Source organism: Benincasa hispida, chromosome 8 (genome assembly GCF_027475165.1).
Source record: "Benincasa hispida cultivar pf3 chromosome 8, pf3_genome.v1.1, whole genome shotgun sequence".
Taxonomy (NCBI): Eukaryota; Viridiplantae; Streptophyta; class Magnoliopsida; order Cucurbitales; family Cucurbitaceae; genus Benincasa; species Benincasa hispida.
The window spans coordinates 11,909,771-11,923,093 of NC_143485.1; the positions used below are offsets into that span (position 1 = coordinate 11,909,771).

The window sequence follows — 13,323 nt, forward strand, 5'->3', positions numbered from 1 at the left end:
GTGTCCACCACACTGGCTATAAAGCCCCAGGCTCCTTGGTCGAATAGTCTACTGGCCTTTAATACGGAAATCACTTTGGGTAGGACTATGGTCCGAACCCCTTTAAACTTAAAACTGACTTCTGTAGGAGGGTTAAAGATGTCCTGCTTACGGGAGTAATCTATGCTGGCATGATTAGTAGCTAACCAATCCATGCCCAATATAACATCAAAATCGTGCATATCTAAAATTATCTGGGTTACATCTAATGCGCGATTGGCTACCTCTACCTGACATGCTTTTGTCTTTTCTATAGCTAACATGATTTCTCTTGATGGAGTGGAAATGGACAATGCATATGGCAAAAGTTCTGAGTCTAACATGGCATGCCTCACAAATACAGCAGATATAAACGAGTGCGAAGAGCCAAAGTCAAATAAACAAGAGCATGGTGTCCCAAAATGGGAAGTGTACCTGTCACCACGGTGTCTGACTTCTCGGCCTCACGCCGAGTGGTAGAAAACACCTTGTTGCTGGCGGCTCTGGCCTCCCTGGAATGAACTTACGGGCTGGCCTTTGTGCTCAGGTGCATTCCTTCTCGGGCATCTATCTGATATATGCTTCTTCTGGCCACATCGAAAACAAATCCCAGAGCAAGCTAGACAACGTCCCCAGTGTTGCTTACCACAAGCGGTACATATCGGTCTATCCTCCTTGTCAGTCATAGCCTGGGAACCCTGTTGTCCCCACTGACGTGGAGCATTCACTGTGTTCTGGCTCCTCTTTGATTTTCAGGAGTCCTGTGCTCAGCCTTCCTTTTCTGCCCTGTGGAGGTCCTAATCTCGAGCGAACTCCTTTATTCCTCTCCTACCTGGGAGTCGGCATCAATCCTCACAACGGCTCGTAGTGCCGCAGCATACGTCTTGAGATCCAAGGCATGCACTATCCCTCGCAGTCCGCTTCTATGGCCCTGGATAAATCTTTCAGTCCTCACTGCCTCGATGGCTACTAGTTCAGGAGCAAAGCGAGACAACTTATCGAATTCTTACTCGTATTCCTCGACCGACATAACCCCCTGCCTCAAGTTCAAGAATTCTGCCTGTTTATTGTATCACGTGTTTGCCGAGAAGTACTTCTCATAAAAGCATTTCTTGAACTGCTCCCAAGTTGCAAGTTCACCACCAGTATCAATCATCTTTTCTGCTGAACGCCACCAGATTTCCGTGTTACCAGTCAGCATGAAAACTGCGCATTAAAGTTTATGCTCTTTCGGGCACCTCATAAAACAGAATATTATCTCAATAGATGACAGCCACATCTCTGCATTAATGAGGTCCCCCAACGATCCATTAAAGGGGCGAGGGTCATACTTCCGGAAATCCCTCAGATGTTTAGCCTCAAGAGACAGGCCCTGCATATCTCTGTCCTATGGTCGAGTTTGTCGTAACGGCTTGGGTGGCACCGGTTCCTCCTGAGCCTGGGTCTGGGCAAGCTATCCTGCAATCGTGCTACGGATCAGTTCCTATAGCTTTCCCATTAGAGTGGTTGCAACAACTTCACTAATTCTAGCTTCCATCGCCTTTTCATCAACTTGGGTCACGGGCAGAATTGGAGCCGCTAGAGCAGCCTGGCTATTCTCAGCTCTCTCTGCTTGCATTTCTTCTCTAACTGTCTTTCTTGTTCTAGGTTTAGCTGCCATGTCCTATCATAAATTCGTACGTTAACTAACTATTTCTGGGTCTTTCTCAGACATCATGCATTTAAAACACTACATCATTGTTCTCATATATGCATTGAAACTTTCATTAGTAGAACGTACCTGGCGATGATGAGGGATCTGTTACTGTGCTACAAGGACTATCTAGACTTACGTAGTAAGTCAGTCTACAGAATCCAAAAACATGGGCTCTAATATCAACTGTAACGACCCGATCCCCTAGGATTTAAGTTAGGCCGTTACTAAAATACATGCATGCATGGCACTTAAAACGATATTTCTTTATGTTGAAATAAATGCTAAATAGATAAGAAAGTTCAAAAGTTCTTTATTAAATGCAAACGTTAAAAACAAGAATAGAGTACCATAAATCATAAAGGTTAATAAATAAATATGAAAAAAAAAAATTTACTAACAAGTTTCAAACGTCAAAACTAACATTAAGAGAAACATGAAAAGAACTCTAAATCTCATGATGCGAAAGCTTAAAAACTAGTCCCAGTGGCTCAATCACGAATTCCCTTGTCCATCGCTGGTGCATCTCTTGAATTTCAAAATTGAATAATTTTCACGCCAACATTTAAATTCCCGCATTTATACTTGAAGTCCAAAATTCCAAAAATGCACTCCAACTAATGACAATTACTGAAATTCCAAATAATAGAGTTACTGAAATTACATTATTACTAAGAAAAATGTGCGGGGTATTACAATCGATTTAATGGGATTAAATTGGTTGGAATAAAAGATTAAATTTTTTGTAAACCTATCTATAAGGGACCTTTTGTCTAATGTAGGTTCTGGCTAGGCTAGGGTTCTTAAGTTAACGGAATGTAACACCCCTACTTGGGAACCTACCTGGAAAGGTGAATTAGATAGATTTTCAACAAGCATGCAACAATTTGGTCAAAGACTCTGTTAAAGAGTTTAATGGATGATAATCAAAAGTTGTTTAACTATCCAAGGTAAAAGTTACTCTTGGGAAAATCTAAAAGTCATTTAGTTAAAATCCTTAGTTGTGTTTTTTCTAAGTAAACTAAACCCTAGGTTATAAAATACTCAGTGGGAGGAGGAGGCATATCAGATATGTCTATGATTCCATTCACGTTTCTCCCTGTATGTTCACATCGTGAGATTCATGCTTGGCCTTAAGATGCCCTAGGATGCATCCCCTTTCGGATGGTGTTTGCAGGAGTTAGGTTATAAAATACTTGATTCAAGTGCTACCCATCATGTCAGTTCCTCTTACCAAGGATTTAGTTTCTGGCAAACGTTGCCACAGGAAGAGATGACTCTTCGAGTCAGTAATGGTGAGGTTGTTTCAACTGTTGCTGTAGGCAGGCTAAAGTTATTTATTGACAAGAAATGTTATCTGTTACTGGATAATATTTTTGTAGTTCCTCATATTAAGATGAACTTAATCTCGGTTTCTTGTCTCATTAAACAAGGCTATACCGTCTCCTTTTCTGAGAATAAAGTGTTTATTTTCAAGAATGGAATGAAGATTGGTTCTGGTTCAATGGAAAATAACTTATATGTACTAAGGCCATTAGTCATAAAAGCCTTGTTTAACACTGAAATATTCAGTACGACAACAATAGCTAAAAGACTAAAGGTTTCTCCAAAAGAAAACACCCATCTTTGGCATCTAAGGTTAGGTCACATCAACCTTAATAGGAATGAGAAGTTGGTGAAAAGTGGACTTCTAAAGAGTTTAGAAGAAAACTCCTTGCCGGTATGTGAATCATGCCTTGAAGGCAAGATGACCAAACAACCTTTTACTGGAAAAGATTACAGAACCAAGGAAGCCTTAGAGCTTGTATATTCAGACCTCTGTGGTCTGATGAATGTTAGAGCTCGAGATGGGTATGAATATTTCATCTCTTTTATAGATGATTATGCAAGGTTTGTGTATCTCTTTCTAATGCAACATAAGCATGTATATGTGATATACAGGTGGATCATGCCTTAAGTGATAACCTAAATCAATCTATAGTATAAGGATTAAGGTGGGATACCTAATCCTTGTGATACTACGGATATGACCCACTTTGTAGAGGTTTGCAAGTGTTGTAAACTACTATAGATGATAGATCCTGACCATTCGTGTGTAGACGTGGAGCGGGGTGTCCTATACAAAGAGTTTGTATAAGACCTGGACTACGAGATGACTAGACTCTGTATATAGCGCAGTTGATACTAGAGATTTGCATATCACCTAAACGACCATAGGTGACACGACCTCAATCATGAGTGTTTTGTGAACTCTTGCCTTTGAGGGCAGTTCTTTGATTAGTATGGGTGAGAGTGGCCAGATTGCAAACTCAACATCTCTACCTTTTTGGGGACTTGTCTGATCTGGGAGCTGGGAACTCAATCCACAATATGGAATTCACTTCTTTCCCGAAGCAAGGATAAGTAGAGAGATTGATCCCTTAAGGGCTGATTCCATGGCTTGAACATAGTAGCCACAGCTTTTCTTTGGAAGAGAAGACTCAGTCATAGTAGAATTATGACTTATGTTCATTAGAGGGGTCAATAGTACTTAAGGAGACAGATGTAACTATAAGGGCATAATGGTTATTGGCCCAGCTGTACTTACGAGCAATTTGTGAAGGGTTGTCGTACTATTGATTAATTAAGATGGACATATAATATATCTGTAGTGAGGAGGGTTCAACTGTCGGTCTTTAGTGGAGTGTCTGGCAGTTAACGGATGGTGGATCCCATGACTAAAGAGTTTAGTCAGTTATTCATGTACCGTTGGAGCTTCAGATCTACAAGTTTATGAGGTCTCCTTGGTAGCTTGGATTCTGTTGAGGATAAGTTCTTGGTGGTGATTTGAAATGTTCAAATTGACAAGAGGTATTTTGATTATATATGATATAATCGGTATGATGTATAAGATACATCTAGTGGAGGATTGATGTAAATGAGATTTACATTAAGTACCATGGAATAGAAAAAGAATTATGGTTTATATGTTTCATGAGATGAAATATTAAAACTATAGGTTATAAATATAGTAGGATAAGTTGGTTATTATTTATGTTCATAATAATATTAATTATTAGATAATTAATACTTTTTCTTTTTAAATAACCAGAGTAGTAGGTGGTTATTGGATCATGGTAACCGTGAGTTTAAAAGGAAAGTGGTTTTCTATTTTGAAGAGAAGTTTTTTTTACAAAAGTTTGAAAAAGTTTTGAATTTTCTCTCCGGCTAAAAAGAAACTCACGATGTTGTCAAGTAAATACAGATTTACTAAACGAAGGTTGGGCGACTAAACGATCGTGCAAATGCGAGCTAAACGATCGTGCAGTGTTTACTAAATGATCGCTGGCCCAAGGTAAACGATCATGTAAAGTCTGTACGCGACAGACAGAGCTAAACGATAGGCTAAACGATCGCATAGCTTTATCTAAACGATTGGGCATCGACCTATACGATAGGTCTCAGCCATCTCCCATTTTCCCAGTCATGTACGCAATCGTTGTTTCCTTCGTTCGTCTGCCTCATACCAAGTCCGAACAGAGTCCACCCTCTGGATTCTCACATCGAGAAAATCAAGGTCGCCTTGTTGATGATGTCAGACTCAACTCAACACCGTCAAGATTTTCTGGAGGGCGTTCGTGGTGCTGCGAAGGAGTTAGTTCGTTTTGCGGAGAAGATCATGACCGAAGAGATTGTTGAGGACGAGCGCGAAGTGTTCGTGCGGTGTTGCGATCATGTAGATCGAGCACTCGTGGTTGCTGTTGTTCGATCAGAGTGCGCATCGGAGCATGGAGACGTTTTTGCCTATGTGTGTAGAGTTTTATTCTCTGTTCCTTTGTATTTTACATGCTGTAATTTCTGTATGAATTGCATAACCGTTTGTTTGAAGTCAACTGTAAATGATTTGTTGATTCATGATTGTAATTTGGAATAGTCTTGTTCCGCTGTTCATGGAAATCTCGATTTCGATTTTCTTCAATATCATCATGTCGAACGGATGAGGATGGTTGTCCAAACATCGTCTGTAACGACTCCATGATCTCCCTAGCGATAACCATGTTTTTATGCTTCTTAGTTAACACATCAGATATGCTAGCTAAGATGTAAGCTCGGGCTTTTTCATTTGTCCTGACCCACCTGTCATATGCATCCCGAACATTTCGGTTTGCAGTATAGCTGGGAACTGGAGGACGTTTCTCCGTTAAAATGAACCTTAAATCATCTACAACTAGTATCTTATTGATTTTTATTTTTTAGTTTGAATAACCCTCACTGTTAAATTTGTCAGAAGCTAATAGTTGGATAATTGAATCTGACATGCTGAAACATAAACAAATTCTATTAGGAAATTTCATCCAAATCCAAATTTAATTTTAGCAAAAGTAATAATGTACCCAGATTTCATTATTTATTTGCAACCATACTTGAGTGAGTTAGAATATATGCTACCGATGGACAGTCAAATACTCATTCACTAAACCAAGACATTCTTGGCTAAAAACTAATTCTATAATAACTCTTAGTTCCACTAGTTATTTAGTTACCGTTTTTTGTCATGAATGTACTAACATTTAGTAACTCTTGTAAATGTGACCTTCCATTTTAAGATTTTCATAGAACGGTATCAACAATCTCCCGAATTGAAAGACAATGCTGAAAACGAAAGTAAGAAACCCTATTCATTTTTTAATTTTGAGTTGTTTTGAATCCTATGTTACAACCCTCCGAAGGGATAGTCGCTAGAAAAACAACTAGTTAATGTCGCCTAAAAACAACAGCAGATCCAATATAAGATTCCACGGATCAAACTAATGGAAGAGAACATAGAATATGTTAACATATTTCTTTCACCCACTTACTATGAACAACTTCCCCTATTCACCTTGTTATTGACCCATGTAAACACATTCCGAATGGAGCGGTCGTGTTAAAGCGACACAAGTTCGAGCATGGATCTCACAGTGTGAACTCTTAAGAACGTGAGAGCTAAAAATAATATATATTATATATAATAATCTCCCATTGAAGTGTTCTAATTGTTTGGGTATATTCATTTACTTAGGTATATGTTGGTTAAAACACCCTAAGTCTAGGTGATTATCCAAGTATAACAATTATTTTTGGATTTAACCTACGATGTCTAAGTGATAAAACTATTTTGTTACCTCATACTGCTCACACATATTCATAAATCGGGTTGATAACACTTAATAATTCGGCTATAATTCCTAGGTAGCATGTATTCTGTAAACCGTCAACTTAATACCTCCAACCTTAGATAGGATTATAGACCAGTTGAGTTTGTAACCAAGGTTTTACAAGATAACGACCTATTTTAACTATTAAAACAAGTTGTTATTCGTTAACTGTAGGTGAGCATGCATCTTATCTTTATTATAGGTTTTAAATGTCTAATTCATTTTATCACTTTATAAAACCATAGACATACTATAACATACATCAAGCATTCTATAATTTAATATAACAACTCATATTAAATACATGACATCCTAAATCACGCATACTATATATTATAACATATTATAACATACTTTCAATACATGAAACAAGTTTCTTATGGTGGGATTTTAAATCTACATGGCATACTTTATGCACATACAAGATTTAATTTAATTAAACATACATTCAAAATGCATAAATAATTAAACATACACTGAAATGGACTAGTTTTTGCAATCTAAGCCAACAAAAGCCTAAAACTACTACAAAATGACAAGTCTTGAACTACTCGAACCACCCGATCCAGACCTCCAAAGAAGAAATTTGGGCTGAACTGATCTAAAACAGGTTGAATCGGACCTCCAACACCCAAACTGGCCGAACCGGTTCTGTTGAACCGCCAATTCCTTCACGCACACACCTTCTGGGCTGGGATGAAGAACGTTGCAACCCTTCATTCCAGCATTGCAATGCCACAGGATTTTCTTTATGATTTGGGCTGGCTAAAGAACAGAGTTGCAATGCTCCAAGGGCGGCATTGCAATGCTATAAGGCAGAAACTTCACCTGTTGTGAGGATGCTTTAAATCTTCTTCAGTTACAACCTAATTACAACTCTATTGATTCTAACAAATTTACATACTCTTAATCACACATTAAGGCCCATAACAAAGAGCTAATTACAACAATTACTTCATAATTGAAGAGAAATCTAATACCTATACCATAATTTATCTACTTTAGCACCCATTTCATGTAACTCATGAAAAACACCCATCAAGCTAAAATTAACGTGAATTGGGTGCTTAAACATACTCTGATACCAATATAATGGAGTTGACACTCAACCAACGGAAGCTATTTGGATCTTAAGTACTCTAACTATATCAGTTTTAGAGGATTAGCATGCATGTTCATGATTTTTCCAGAAATTAGGGTTTATAGATAATACTTTTGTAGAATCCACTTGATTACTTCAACTCTTCAAGAAATTCTTCTTCAAACCTTGAAGTAGACTACCACAAGAGCCTTCTCTACTATTCTCATGCCTTATATTGGATGAGATCCAATTTGAGAGGATTTGGGAAGATTTTGAGAGTTGAAGAGAGAGAGAAATTTTACAAAAATTTCCTCTTCAAACTTAGGGTTGCATGCTCAAATTTTCTTTAAATAAAAATGTATTTATTCATTTCAAACATGCAAATAAGATTAATTGGGAGATTGACACTCAAATTCCTACTTAATATTAGTGGTTTAGGTGTAAAAAATGGAAAAAAGTGGAAAAATTCCACTTTCCATTTTAGATTTTTTTTAATTATTTAATTTTATGTTCTAATAAAATAAAATTTAATTTAAAAGAAATTGATTTCATAATTTGAAATTTTCAAATTCAAATTTATTTAACATACTTTATTTTAAATAAACAATTAATTAAAAATATTTAATTAATTAAATAAATAATTTAATATCAAATATTAAATTAATTAAATACCTAATCCAAAACATGAATCCTTATTCATGTAATTAATTGTTAAATCTCATTTAGATATTTTTAACACTAAAAAACCGTTTAATTCATTAATCAAACATTAATTATATCGAATATAATGATCCAAAACCCTAAACCAAATCTTAATTAAAACCTTAGAATAACGTGTTGAGAGAATTTGAACATTTCAAATTCTCTCAACACGCTATTCTAAGGTTGAGTCCTTTTACGAGCTAGTAGAGGGACCTAATGTACCTATAGATCATGAGCTCCAACGATTTGAGATTAACTGGCTAAACTCTTTTAACGGAATTAATCAATATTCGTTAACTACTGAAACACTCAACTATAACTCAATAGTTGCACTCTCCTCACTGTAGATATATTTCTGTCCACTTGATTTAACCATAATCAATAAGTCGATCATTCACAAGTTGTTCTTATTGACAGCTAGGTCAAATTACCGTTTTACTCCTATAATACATCTTGCTTCTTAAGTCTCCTTTGATCCTCTAATGAATAATTGGTTTATGGTTCTACCAATAAATCGTGTCCCTCCCAGCCATAGAGAGAACGGGGCCCCTTTGTTCAAGACCAGGAGTCAGTACTTAATGCAATAACCTATCTGCTAACCCTAAAATGGGTAAGAGTGAATTCTGTCTTGCAGGACTATGTCCCCAGCTATCTATCCGGTCTTACCCCTAAAATGGGAGGCTTATTCAGCGGCGATGTTGAACTACTCTTACCCATGTAGACTAAAGGATAATCCCGAATAAACAAAAGTTCATAGTTAGCTCAGGATTGAGATTGAGTTACCTTAGGTCATCGAATAGAAATAGTCAGTTTTAACAATAAACAGTCTTTATAAAAAAAAAGTGACTATTTCGTGGTTCGGTCTTATGCAAACATTTTTTGCATAGGATGCCTCCACTAGCATGTCTCCATATGAACAACTTTGGGATCACATCGTTTGTATCAATATACAAAGCGGACCACATCCATAGTGTCCCCATGATAAGGTACTCAACCCTATCCATATACTTATAAACCATTTTAGTTATATACTCAAACTTGATCTTCTTTTATGTCTCCACATAAAATTTAAGTATTCTTGTTATAGTCATGAGTTCGTTAGTTTATTGCATTTAGGAATCTCTAAATGCAATTTACATATTCAATAACAACTTTATTGAGAAAATCTTAATAACATCTTTATTGTGAATAGAATATGTTTAAAGTTTACAAACTGCGAGTTTTAAGACATATAACCCAATACTATGGGACGCTCTACTTTATACCCATAACTGCGCTCTTAGGAACTGTAGAATATTTATGTATCTATTGATTTTTAATCATTTCCTATAAGTCGATCATTCATAGGTTGTTCGTAACTACAACTGGGTCAAATTACTGTTCTACCCTTGTAGTTACTTCTTACTCCTTTAGTACCACTGATCCTCTAATGAACAATTTGTTTATGATCCAACCATAAATAAAATTCCTCTCGAGCCAGTGAGAGGGTGAGGCCTCATTGTTCAAGTCATGGAGTCGGCACTTAAGAGAATAACCTATCTACTTACCCTAAAGGAGGGAATGAGTGAATTCCATCTTGTGATGCTATATTCCCAGCTACCTAGTTGGTATTGTCCACAAGAAGATAGACTTATTGAGTCGATAACACACATTTTTCTGTATGAAATCTGAATTTATGTTGCTCATAGGGTCGAATACAGGGGTAGCAAGCAGCACCAGAGGACCATAAACTCAGATAGTCAGGTTCCTTTTTATAAAGAACACTGAAGGGACATTTATAATCTATGACTGTAGATGGCAACTGGTTAATAAGGTAGGCTACATATGAAAAGAAGACCACCAGTCTTAACTAAGTGTCTGTGTTTTATTTTGAGGAGATATATAAGGACATGATAATTGGATTTGAATACTATGTTCTTGAGCAAATTATATAATAGGTTTAAACTCTCTTCCACCATCACATCTCACAGTTTGAATTTTGGTATTAAGTTGCAACTCAATCAAAGACTTAAACTCTTTAGAAACTTGAACGGACTCTCATTTAGTTGTTAGGGGGTAAATCCACACATATCGACTGTAGTCATCCAAAAAGGTAATATAATATCTATATCCTTGCACAGAATAAATAAGGGACGGTCCTCATAAATTAGTATGCACCAATGCTAGAGGTTGAGTTTCATGAGAAGTAGATAAAGTAAATGGGAGCTTATAAGATTTTCCAAATTTACAAGCCTCACAAAATGATTCTTTGTCAATACCTTGAATAGAAGCTTTATATTAATGAGAACTTGACTCAAAATTCTAAAAGAAGGATGGCGAATCTTTGATGCCATACATTCTTTGTATAAGAGAAAAGCATAAACAGTCAAGGGTGTCAGGTTCTTTGCAGCATGTAGGTTCTAGGTCTTCACAGAAGTGGTTGCTTCTTATGTTGACCTTCGAACTTCTTTATTTCCAATAATTTTGTTTGAGGCTCCCAAAACTCTTAGCAACTGATATTCTCAAGGCTTCCTTCTAGTGCCACTACCATGGACTTCAGTTCCTTAACAAAATAGGACAAGACAGAGAATTCAACAAATACAGAATTATCTTTTGTAAGCTAAGAAATTTTTATTAGATTTTTTTAATGCCAGGGACACAAAGCACATTCTTTAGGGTAATAATGCCAAATATGGAATGTAGAGTAATAGTTCCTATGTGAGTAACATATAACTTAGATCCATTACCAACAACCACTTGGGTCATACCGGCATATTCTCCTCGAATATTGATTGCCTAAGTCAGAGGTAATGTGATTGGTGACACCACTATCCAAATACCAAGCTGGATTTTGAAGAGTTCCAGGATAGGTAAGAAGAGTAGCTGGTTCGGGTGAGGCAAGAGAGATGGGATTTGCAGAGGCATATTACTTCCAGCAGGTTGATTGTCCTTTTTGTTATACCAGTGATAACAAATGATAGCAGTGTGGCCAAGTTTTTCACATATTTGGCACATAGGGCGATTGTTGGAGGGATAAGGAGAGTATCTTTCTTGTCCTCTGTTGTTCCTTCCTCCACGAATAGAATGATTTGAGGTGGTAGGTTGAATTGATTGGATGAAGTCTGGTTGGGCTTAGATTTCTCAGCTTGAACAAGATTCATCGAAACAGATTGCTTATGAGTTTGAAGTCGTTCATAATGGTGTTCAAAAGACAAGAAGTTGAACTGTATCTTTCTCCAAGACAGTTCTTGACTTCTTATAACACAGACTATTGGGGTATATTTATCATCAAATTCCAACAACAACATATGAAATAAAACTTCTTATATCCACAGGGTATCCAACAAGTTGAAGATTATCAAAATAAGTTTTCATTGTAGACAAGTAGTCAGGAATTCTCATCGTACCTTTGCGAGTTTCTTGAAGCATTTTTCGATTGTGATCTTCCTGGGATCTGGATTGAACTCCAAAGTACTCCTGAATTGAATCCCACAATGGTTTAGCTTCATCATGTCTCATGACCTACGCAACGACTTCGGTGTCATTGAGTTGTAGAACCAACCAATAAGTAGCTGGTCTGCGGCAATCCATATATCATACTCTGAGTTGGGCATCAATAATCCTTTCGGTTCATCCTCACAAGGAGGAATGTCAATAGAGTGCTCAGGGTGGGATGTGCTTCCAGTGAGATGACTTTCAAGTTTGTAGCTTTTTAGAATAGGGAGCACAATATTCTACCACAGAATGAAGTTACCTCTCCCAAGCTTAATCGAGGAAACTTGGTTGAGCAAGTTGGTGAAGCTGGGATTTCCGACAGAACAAGTTCCTAATCGAACTTGATAACAAACTCCTTCATCAATATTTTTTCTTAATTCGACCTTGTTGTTGATTTCGGGAAGTCTGGGTTTTCTTTTGGTGAATCAGGTGATGAAAAATCGGTTTCGGTGTAAGCCATTTATGTAGTTCTAATACCAAGAAACAATTTTAGAGTTTTTGAAATATAAGGTTTAGAGTAGTACAACAAGATAAGATTTTCTTACAAATCACACCAATTAAGGGGAGTTACGTCACAGAGTAAGAGTGTAAAAGTAAATGATTACCTACTTTAAAGTACATACATGACAATTCAAAAGACTTTAACTAAAATAACAATTAAATAGAAATAGGCTGTTTGGGGGCCCAATATGAGATGATATAACATGGGTTTGTATATCATCTCAGTGTTTAGGGCTCATTATCCTATCTCACCGATTTGAATTGTTTGTGGGCCCATTTTTCTTCCATGTTTCGTATCTCATCGTTTTATTTTCCTTCGCGTATCGCATGTCACGTTTCATTTTCCTTCCAATTCACGCGTATCGGTAGTCCTCCGTCTCTCTCAACCATCCTCTGAAACCCTAGCTGCTTCAATCTTCTCCTCAAACTTGTCCTCAACCACGTCTCTCTCTCATGCGTATGGTATGTTATCGTTTCATTTTCCTTCATAGATTTATTGTTTTCTTCACAGATCTATTGTTTTCTCCCAGATCTGGTGTTTTCCCTTTTCCCCCTTGCTGCTTCAATCTTCTCCTCAACCATGTCCTTGTTGTTTTGACGGTCCACCTTCACCCATAACTCGTTGTATGGTTTGTTTTTGGACCTCGGTGTTGCTTCGGTCATCGATTGTTGCATGC

At 37.0% G+C, this 13,323-nt stretch overlaps 1 long non-coding RNA gene across 1 annotated transcript; it reads right to left on the bottom strand.

Moving 5' to 3' along the window:
- Nucleotides 1-7,184: 7,184 nt before the first annotated feature.
- Nucleotides 7,185-12,690, bottom strand: LOC120083878 (uncharacterized). Its single transcript, XR_005483568.2, has 2 exons — nucleotides 12,058-12,690; nucleotides 7,185-7,716 (listed from the first exon to the last, which is right to left on the bottom strand). It is a non-coding gene; the product is annotated as an uncharacterized LOC120083878 (long non-coding RNA).
- Nucleotides 12,691-13,323: the final 633 nt, after the last annotated feature.